The sequence below is a fragment of the Chironomus tepperi genome, unplaced genomic scaffold, assembly GCF_022539635.2.
Source record: "Chironomus tepperi strain 1889 unplaced genomic scaffold, CSIRO-AGI_Ctep_v1 contig_174, whole genome shotgun sequence".
Lineage (NCBI taxonomy): Eukaryota > Metazoa > Arthropoda > Insecta > Diptera > Chironomidae > Chironomus > Chironomus tepperi.
Window position 1 is genome coordinate 1001866 of NW_027226296.1, and position 10296 is coordinate 1012161.

Genomic DNA, 10296 nt, shown 5'->3' on the forward strand with positions numbered 1-10296 from the left:
AATATTTTTTTTAGAATTTCCGCCTTCTTTGTGGCAATTCCAAAAGATCATCAGGTAAATGAGTTTTTATGAAAATTTACCCAATTTGGTACTTTTTGGCTAATTTGAAATTTTGCATATCAGATTCTAGAAATCTTTAATTTTGACACCAAACGTGTTGTTTGTGCTGAACTTATTTGGATTCATTAAATAAGGCACTGATGTAAGATGAAAGGATAGCTACACGAGACAATGCTAGCACATTTTTATCGGTAACAGGTGAGTAAAGAGTTGGATATTTTTTGAGGTTTCAGGTGGTTTTGCGCTGTTTTACGAAATGTTGGCTTGTGATTGTTGGCTTTTGTTTAGATGGTGTGGTGTTTCAGGGTATAAAGGAGATTCAGACTCGAGTGGACAACTTGCTACTTAATTAACTTCACTGGCCGTACAGATCTATTGTGAACCATGACCTCTCTCAACGATTGGACAATTTACAACTTAAATAACTAGACCTTCAGTCGACTAAAGTCATTTTCTCCTAAATGCTCCATAGAATGTTTCATAAGTCGACAGTTGACCTAGTAATCTACTGGACGTTATGTCAAATTGCCCACAAGAGAGACTAGTTTGAAAAATTGTGTAATTATACCATTGGAACCGACATTTTTGCAATTTCTTGAAGCCGTGAGGATAAATACTGCTTACAGAGGTTCAAATTCGATTCGGATTTGTACAACTGCATAGTTAAGTCAACGATACACAGACGAGTCAGCTTGAGTCGATATATCCATACAAAATCCGAGTCAACTTCAAGCTGTGACTGTATGCCTTCATCATATCCGCAATTCAAATTTATTAAATCATGCAAAATTTCATTTCATTTCAAATAATATCTAGCTCTAACCCATAAACGCGATATTCTATTAAACTGCCTATAAGGATCAAACATGTAAAATCCCCTCAAAAATTCTCTCATTCACAGCCATAACCATTATCCAACCCTAACAATTTAGATATAAACTGAATGATCATGTTATATTAAATTCCAAATTCCATAATGAACACATCTAGTCATAACATCTAAGCTCATTCGCATCCACAACCAACCTTCATGAAAAATGTAAATGTTAAGCTTCAAAATTCTATTTTTTTTTTATGAAACTAAAGCCCCAACTGTATTGTATCAAACTTTTTTTTAGGCAAATGTTACAATTAATAGCAAGATTTATCGTGTAATCATCTAAAGGAAAAAAGGAGTCCACAAAGCACATACATAATATTGGAACACGTAGGATGAAAAATTGAATTTATTACGGTAGACCATAAAATATTCAATAAAATGAATATTTTTATACATAAACATAAATTTATTGCATGCTTCCATGACCAAGGAAGAATCATTTTTTTTGAAAGCATAAGGAAAAATGTGCGACGAGCTTTTAAGAGGGGGGAGTCTGTAAGTGATGTCTAATTGAGAATTCATGCTATTTTATTGACATTTGTCTGAGTGAATTCCATGCTCTAAGGAGCTTATCGTAGCTCTAACCACTTCATACATCTACTGGCTACGTCCCTGGCTCAGATAGACACAGGTTCAACTAGTCTCAGCCTATCCAATTCAAGTTTATTCCATTTTAAAGGCTACAGACCACCAAAATCCTTCTTCAGTCACTAAATCACCTAAATACCTAAACATTCACCATCACACCCCAACAACCCCCTTAAAGCCTTTTTCTGTGTAAGCACTCTTGATCCTTTATGGGAGAAAAAAGATGGTGCCCCAAAAAAAAGCATGATTTTGTAGAAATTTTGCATGAATGATGAAGTAAAATTTTTGAATTAAGTTAAAATGTAAGTAAATATTGGAAACATTGTAGAATTCGATTCTTACTCGATCCCATCATCACGTATGTCAGCTATTGAATTCACCATTTTTTTGCTAAGCTGTTTATAGAGACTTTTTTGTGCCACATAATGGATAGTTTTGTGTAAATATTTAATTTATCATCAACCTTTTTTATCAATAGAACATCAAACCATTGACTGACTGTAAAATGGATATAAATGTCTTCGTTTTCTACATTTGATGGTGTTTAAATGAGCAGCAAGCATCATTTGATGAATCGACATAATAGATGTGAATGGGTGGAGATGATTAAGCATAAGGGAATCGTTGGATATTGAATTTAATCGCATTTTGAGATTAGTGTGAAATGTTAAATTGATTTGAGATTTTTCTCATCATTTTTTGAAGGAAAATCTTCAGCACAAGCTGAATTTAATCCATAAAACTGAGCTTTCTAGGAAGATCTAATGATTTAACAGTAATTTGCCACCATAAATGCTGTTTTATCTTACAATTAAGTTCCACAATTCACCATTTCGATCGCACAGTCTATACCCGAGTGAAACACATGAAGAAGGTGCTGCAAAACTTTGCATTTAATGTAAGTCGTCTCCAATTGGCGTCCATATGACACTTTTACTAGCACCAAATGGAAGCCGGCTCCGTTTAGCGTCCATATGGCTTCTAAATGCCGCCGGCAGTATTGAAACGTCCATATGGCTGCTAAAAGCTCTCATTTGGTGCTGTCTGCTGCGTTTGGCTGCCATATGAACGCTAAACAGAGCCGGCATCCATTTAGTGTCAATAAAAGAAGTTAATCCAAGCCTTAAAAGCTCTCTGATATTGCCTTCCTCATTTGTGTCGCTCAGGATAGTCAACAGCTTTTGTTCCCTGTTAATGTTAATGTACGGATTTGTAGACTAGACTAATGGATGACATAATAGACATCATCACAGAACAATGAACAAATTAACGGAAATGTGGACAAATAATCTGCTTGCCGGACGTCTGTGAAGGACACAATAGGATGCAGACGTATTAACTTGAGTAGATTACTTTATAGACTTGCCATAGACAAAAAGACATTTCAGAGAATTGAGACACAGACAGATTAATTCATTCCTGCTCAAAAATCCATGCAGGAAAAAATTTATTTTTAAATACTCAAAAAATCTGTGATTGCTTAAGAGATTTTCCCAATCGACAGCCACACATGCATAACGAAAGAGTTCCATTAAAATTGTTAAGCATATAAATTGCTCATCACTTGAATTAAGTGAATGAGGAAAGCACCGAGAGAGAGAGAGAGATAGAAACATTTTTATTACTACATTAACCTCTCGAATCTGTGATGGAATCCTCAAGTTATCACGTGCTGTAATCGTTTACTTTCAAGTTGCATGTGTACACATCTATTCTCATCGTCTAGTCCATAATCATCATTTAATTTCATGTCGTCTATTTTTTTCTCCTTCATTTTATGGCGATGTACAGAAAATTGAACTGCTGCTTAAATTGACAAGCAGCAAACATTCCAGGTGAATTTGATTGAAATTCTTTCCCCTTTGGATATGCTCAATGCTCGTTTCTAGACACACATAAAATTCATTTTCTAATTTCATTTCAATTTTTATTGAACAAAGTTTTTTTGTGAAATATGATGGACTTTTATTGCCATCATGTCCACTTAACAGATAGACAATTAGTAATGATAATAAAATTTTGAGTGGAATTGAGTTTGAAATTGTTTGGAAATGGATTTTAAGCTGTTAGATAATTATTGATTTTGAGTGGAAAAATTTTCAAATTCAATTTTGGAAATGGCATTTACTTGTGTACTTAATTACGTCTTATTAGACGTTCCGAACTGGCAGAGGTTCTCGAAGGATAGAGCTGGATTTAGACGTTGTCTCCGTGCAACAATGGACCCACATGCACTCCAGTCAAGGAACTAAGTATGATTAATTACTTCACTGACTGTCAAATCAATTGTGATCCAAGGCCTCCCTCAGATGGTGCCTAAAGCTGGCTCTAACGTTGGCTTCCATCTGCTAATTTGGAAATGACATTTGAAGGGTTTTCAATAAAAAAGACTGAAGCTTACTACGGCATTTTGACAGTTCAGTCTCCTTTATTTCTGCTGATTAGCAAATATTTTGTCATTTTTTGCCAAATTGTCTGTAATTTGGTTAGAACTGACAATGACAGCAATTAACTAAGCATTGGTAATAGACTAACGATAACCAGCAATAGAGTCAGATTCATTCGTCATCTAAGAGAAGCCATGGATCACAATTGATCTGTACATCCACCAAAATAAGGAAACAAGCTTGAAATTTACCTTTCAGACCAACTTGACATCCAGCACTATGAAAAATCCTCCCAAAATTCCCCTAAGAGCACCAGACTACTTCACAATTAACATTTTAAGCTAATGCGACATCTTCTACAGTCTTTAGTAAGGAAAATAACTTTTTTCAACCTTATTGCATTAAGGGATATTAGCTTTTTTTAAATCCTCAAAAATCTCTTTAGAGGAAATTACTTTTTAAAAAGTTTTCAGCAATAACGAATCGCTTAAGTTCAATGGGATTTAGATGGGTATTAAAATAAATCAAAACTTTTTATTTTCTTATTTTTTGGTACAAAATTGAAAATCCCATGAGTCGGATGTTCATTTTTCATCTTGTTCCTTTTTTTGTGTGTCTTTAAATCTATAAATCTGCTTGACGTTTTAATTGAGCTTATGATTTGGTTTTGCTGTGATGAGATGGACTTTATTGATGATGTTGATGGGAAGGAAGATTCTGATGATGCTAATGGGATGAAGTTAGGGGTTAGGAGGGATGTGACAGGGTTCAGACTAAACTATTTCAGACATATCAGCTGCTAATTTGATTCAAGCTGTTTTTAGGAGGGTTAATGATCTAATGTACATGGGACATGGTCTAATGGACAAAAACTGGACAATTTCTAAGCTATGCTGTGATAAAGCAGTTTCAGGATCAATTGCAGCAATATCAAGGACCTCTAATCCCTTTATGGATACATCAAAACCCACTATTCACATTGTTCCACTTGTATTGGTAATTGTCTTGGTTATGGTGCTTGACAAAGAGTAACATAACGACTAAACCAGCTCCAAGTGCCTACTAAGTGCGGCTATGAATCACAATTGATCTGTAAAATCAACGAATAGCTAAATTTATGCTAGAAATTTGATAAAATATCAATTTTGGATCAGGATTTTTGTGAATTCAGGCAAGTGAACCCCTGAAATGCGCTTTAAAACTTCCATTCCTTAAACTCACCTCCAACTCTATCAACATCCACATCCACATTCGCTACACAACATCAAATTAGATTGAACATTTCCTGTTACGTTTCCTCAAGTGAACAATTCCAGCAGCATCATATTAGTTGTCATTCCTGTCTTCCTATAATACAGATGACAAAAAAGCCACTCATGTAAGAACCACTTTTATTTGTGTATACATTTAAATTAGATTTTTTTTGTGCTCTTCACCTTCACTTGAGATTATTTGAGATGAACGAAGATAAACGAGTTTTGTGATGCAGCACCTGCTACTTGTTGTTCTTCCATTATTGTTTAAACTGTTGAAGTAGATTTCCATTAAAATGTGTAGACATGTCATTTGCATGTCATAAGTGTAAGTTGTTTTTGTTCTGCGGTATTTGCTTCTGTTGTTCTTGTGAATGAATCAATTTACGAACCAGAGAATCCATAAATCCCACAAAAACCACAAAGTTTACACACGCGATAATGAAAACTTTCTGTACTTTGTTTGTCTATACTAAACTGGAATGGAAAGTTTTCAAGGACATTTGCCTGCTTTGATCAATTTTTTAATAAATTTTGAAAAGTTTACAGAATTAAATTTGTTAATTGAAAAACTTCTTCTTTTAATTCCTTAATTAGTTTTAATGTCTAAGGCATGAACATGAAAATTTAATTACATTGATTGAAAATTTATTATTAGACAACCCCTTTTGGTGATGTTTTTGTCATAAGTTAATTATAATACAAAATCTTAGAAATCTTGTAAAGGGCGTTTCATGTTAAACTGAAGGTAGATCTGTCTTTGTGAATCTTCTTAACTATACTTAGAGATGAATATATTCATAGATTGAAGAATTCCGGGGTTATCGGCCTCCGCAACTTCGAAACGACGTTCATAATGTAGAGGCGCTTCTAAAATATAGTATTGCCAATGAGTTACTTATTTACTTCCTTCCTTTGTAGACTTTATGGATGGCAAAAGATCAAGAAGAAGACCGAGAATGTCCTGGATTGGTTAAATGGATAAGGACGCTAGAGTTCTCAATATCCCAAATTGGCAAAAGTTATCGAAAGATAGAGCTGTCTACAGACGATCTTTAAATACGACAATGGGCCCCCATGCGCCCCAGCCAAGGAAGTAGAAGAAGAAGAAGATTTACTTCCTTGTCAAATGCGCTAGAGGGTCCATTGCCGCATTTAGAGTTCGTCGGAAGCTCGATCAGTCTTTAGATAACTATTGTTGTAGTTTTTAAATACCAGCACTTTAGCATCGTTGCTAGAACAGTGATCCCATGAGCTCTTTGTTAAAAAATTTGCAACTCTAATTTCATCTCCGCAATTATAGCCACTTGTAGGACTGTTATAACGTCAACAACTTGATAACAGGACATCAAAATGTCGTCTTAACAACAAGACGTCAAAATGACTTGAAAGACACTTAAGAGTGTCAACTTAATGACTAGTTTTCAATCCTTTTGATAGCAATTAAGAAGTTTTGTTACTCAGGAACTAAAATGTCGATGACGATGTCCTGCAAATTTCATTTTTCATCTTAAATCTTGTCAAAGAACAGCTTTTGCTGTATCATTAAGCTACCTTCGAATCAAACCTTCAACAGAGCAACGCAGCAGTGTCCTAACAACTACAATATACTGCTCGGGTACAGACTAAGACATTATCGACCGGAAGTAGATTTTCTAGCTTTCCTCACAAGACTTATTGCTTCTGATTCCATTCATAAATCTAAAATACTTCTGAAAATGAAATTGATTGACAGTCACAAACTATTTCCAACAAAATGTATTGCCATACTTCATCAAACTTCTTGGCTTGATTGATTTTTACTTCAATTCCACCCAAAACAACATCTTAGGTCAAGAAACGTCCAAATTTTAAATTCCCACAATCATTTCCGATCCAATACATTCAATCCATGCTCCTGAAGAATCCAATGATGCTAATAAATCTAAATCTGCATGAATAATAGCACCAGACCGAAAGCTATCTGAACCCAAACACGTAAGCATTCACTCAAATGTGATCTGACTTTTTTTTCAAGCAGCACTACTTGTTTGTTTCTCGACTGTTTAAAAATTTATGATACTCGAAAAAAAAGCAGCACAAAACTTTTTCCCATCATTTTTGATGTTGAAAATTAAGCATGACTAACGAGACTTTTGTAGTTTTTTAAGTGGCATCAAGGAGGATGAAAGCGAAACAGAATTGTCATAAAGTTAAATAATTATGATCCTAACTGTACAACAATAATAATATTATGAATGTTCATCTATCTCCATTTCAAGTATAATTACTCGCTGACATTTTTATTATGACAAAAATCAGCGCGAGAAAATCTCAATTTTTCTTTGTTTAACAGAAAAATATTTTTCTCTGTGTTGTGTTTATTCAGCAAATTGGGGCTGTTGGTAAGTGACGGTCAGCATGAGTAGAATGGGGGGTCTTGAGGATCAACTGAAGGAGTTTGTGACTTTTTTAGATTGGATAAAAGCTTCGAAGTTCGGGTTGTGACTTCGTAGGCGTACTCATGGATTTGCAGAAGGCCTTAAGCCTTTTTAGAGGGACTTGTGACTCTTTAGAGGGCCTTGTGACTTTTTAAAAAGGCTTGTGACTTTATGGAGGGGCTTGTGACTTTGTAGAGAAGCTTGTGACTTTGTAGAAGGACTTGTGACTTTGTAGAGGGACTTGTGACTTTGTAGAAGGACTTGTGACTTTGTAGAGGGACTTGTGACTTTGTAATTGGACTTGTGACTTTGTAGAGGAGCTTGTGACTTTGTAGAGTTGCTTGTGACATTGTAGAGAGACTTGTGACTTTGTAGAGGGGCTGGTGACTTTGTAAAAGAGCTTGTGACTTTGTAGAGGGGCTTGTGACTTTGTAGAAGGGCTTGTGACTTTTGTAGAGGGTGTTGTGACTTTGTAGAGGGACTTGTGACTTTTTTGAAGAACTTGTGACTTTGTTAAGGGACTTGTGACTTTGTAGAGGGACTTGTGACTTTGTAGAGGGATTTGTGACTTTGTAGAGGAACTTGTAACTTCGTAGAGGGGCTTGTCACTTTGTAGAGGGAATTGTGATTTTGTAGAGGGGCTTGTGACTTTGTAGACGAGCTTGAGACTTTATAGAGGGGGCGTGCGGCTTTGTAGAGGAGCTTGTGACTTTGTAGAGGGGCTGATGACTTTGTAGAGATAATTGTGACTTTTTAGAGGAACCTGTGACTTTGTAGAGGGACTTGTGACTTTATCGAGGGGCTTGTGACTTTGTAGAGGGGGGGGGGTGTGGCTTTGTAGAGGCGCTTGTGACTTTGTAGAAGACCTTATGACTTTGTATAGAGCCTTGTGACCTTTTAGAGGGACTCGTGACTTTTGAAGTCATTCAAGTTCATTTTTGTCAAAATGAAGAGAAGAGGGAGAAGTTGAACCCACATCACATCCAAACGACCCCCAAGGTGCCTTTGCTCTTTTTATTTACTTTATTGCATTACTATACAAATATTCACTCACTTACTTTCATCTAGAAGGATAAAGAGAACTTGGAAAGTGCATTTGCTATGCTTATACAAGGACGAGACAAGATTTTCTCATGCATTTCAAATAATTTTTTTTTTGCTGCTTTTATTTTCTTCTTATTTCTCTTTACCATTGAGCTTGTTGGGTGGCACATGAAAGTGAAAGAAATAACATGCATTTGACAACCTTCGGGACAATTGCGGTGCATTAAATATTAAGTACTTTAATATTCTTTATTGATGTTGAGCTTAATATTTCTAGTTCACATTTTTTACATGTTTATGAGACTTTTGCATTCAATAAATTGATTTGATGAATTACTTTTCGACATCAGTGAATGAAAGAAGTAAAGTTAAATGGAGAGCTTTTCATTTTGTAATGGATATTGGAATCCTTGTGGTGAATGTTGTGGATTTTTTTGGTATTTTCTGATATTTTCGCATGTAAGTGAGTAAAAAATAGTCAAATTTAGTCAATTGATTGGATTTAATTTGACTATTAGACCATCAGACTATCAGACCGTCAGATCTGACCTCCCATCCATACTTTCGTGAATTTTACTCAAATTCGCTGTCAATATTGCCACCGCATATCCACAACCACTGAATAAATTGTCGTTAAGGGAGCCATAATTCTTCTTTTTTTCTCACATCCCAAATTTAAGGCAAAACTTTTTAATTGAATATGCCAAAATCATGCACCATCTTTCCATTGTTATGAAGTATGTATGTATGCTTACTGTTAGCACCAAAAACTTTTTGATTATTGATAAAATCAACATTGAAGAAATTAATTTTACGTCTTGTGTTTAGTTCAGGGTTGTAAGCTGTACAGGAACCGATTGTTTAATGAATGTGCTGTTAATAGCAATTATTAGCTATTAAATCATGCAAATCCGTGGTAAAATGTTGAGGAAGATGATAATATTTTAGGAAGTCAGAACTTGACTGAATCTTAGAGTCGAGTCAAGAATCTCAAGTTATTAAACAAGTAAAATGATAAAATCCTAAATATTAATGATTTTTGGCTAAAATATCCATAATGTTGCATGTTAGATGTACTCAATAAGGCATTCGACGTTGAAAAAGTGAATGAGTTTCTCTAGGCCTGCGTGACTCTGGCGTGGTGCCGAATTTTGCAAGGAAATCCGACTCCAAGTCACAATTCGACTCCAGAGTCATTTCATCCTGAAGACACTATTTTACGCTGTGTGTCTTTCGAAGTGATGCCAAACTTTACGCAACATATTTGAGATCACGTCACGTCATACTTCAGATCACGTCGAGACTCAGTATTATGTCGCGGAGCACAGCAGCACTAGTAAAGGCTAATGACCATTTTATACAGTACAAAATTATTGAATTCATTTTTTAAAGCTAAGTATAGACACATAAATCATCAATAAGATGAACTTCTCAAAACAGACATGTGCCTTCATCAATTCTACAGCATCAAGCGGAAATCATTTAACATCTTGACATTTTACATCCAAACAAAAATTCTGCCGAGTATTTTTTCCATTTCCTAACCGGAAAAATCAACGAATTTAGTCGGAAGGCATTATGTCTCATGATAATTTACATAAGTACTACACTTGTGAACAGATCCTGCTCCAGACAAGCGTAGCAAAAGAAGAATCACAAAATTT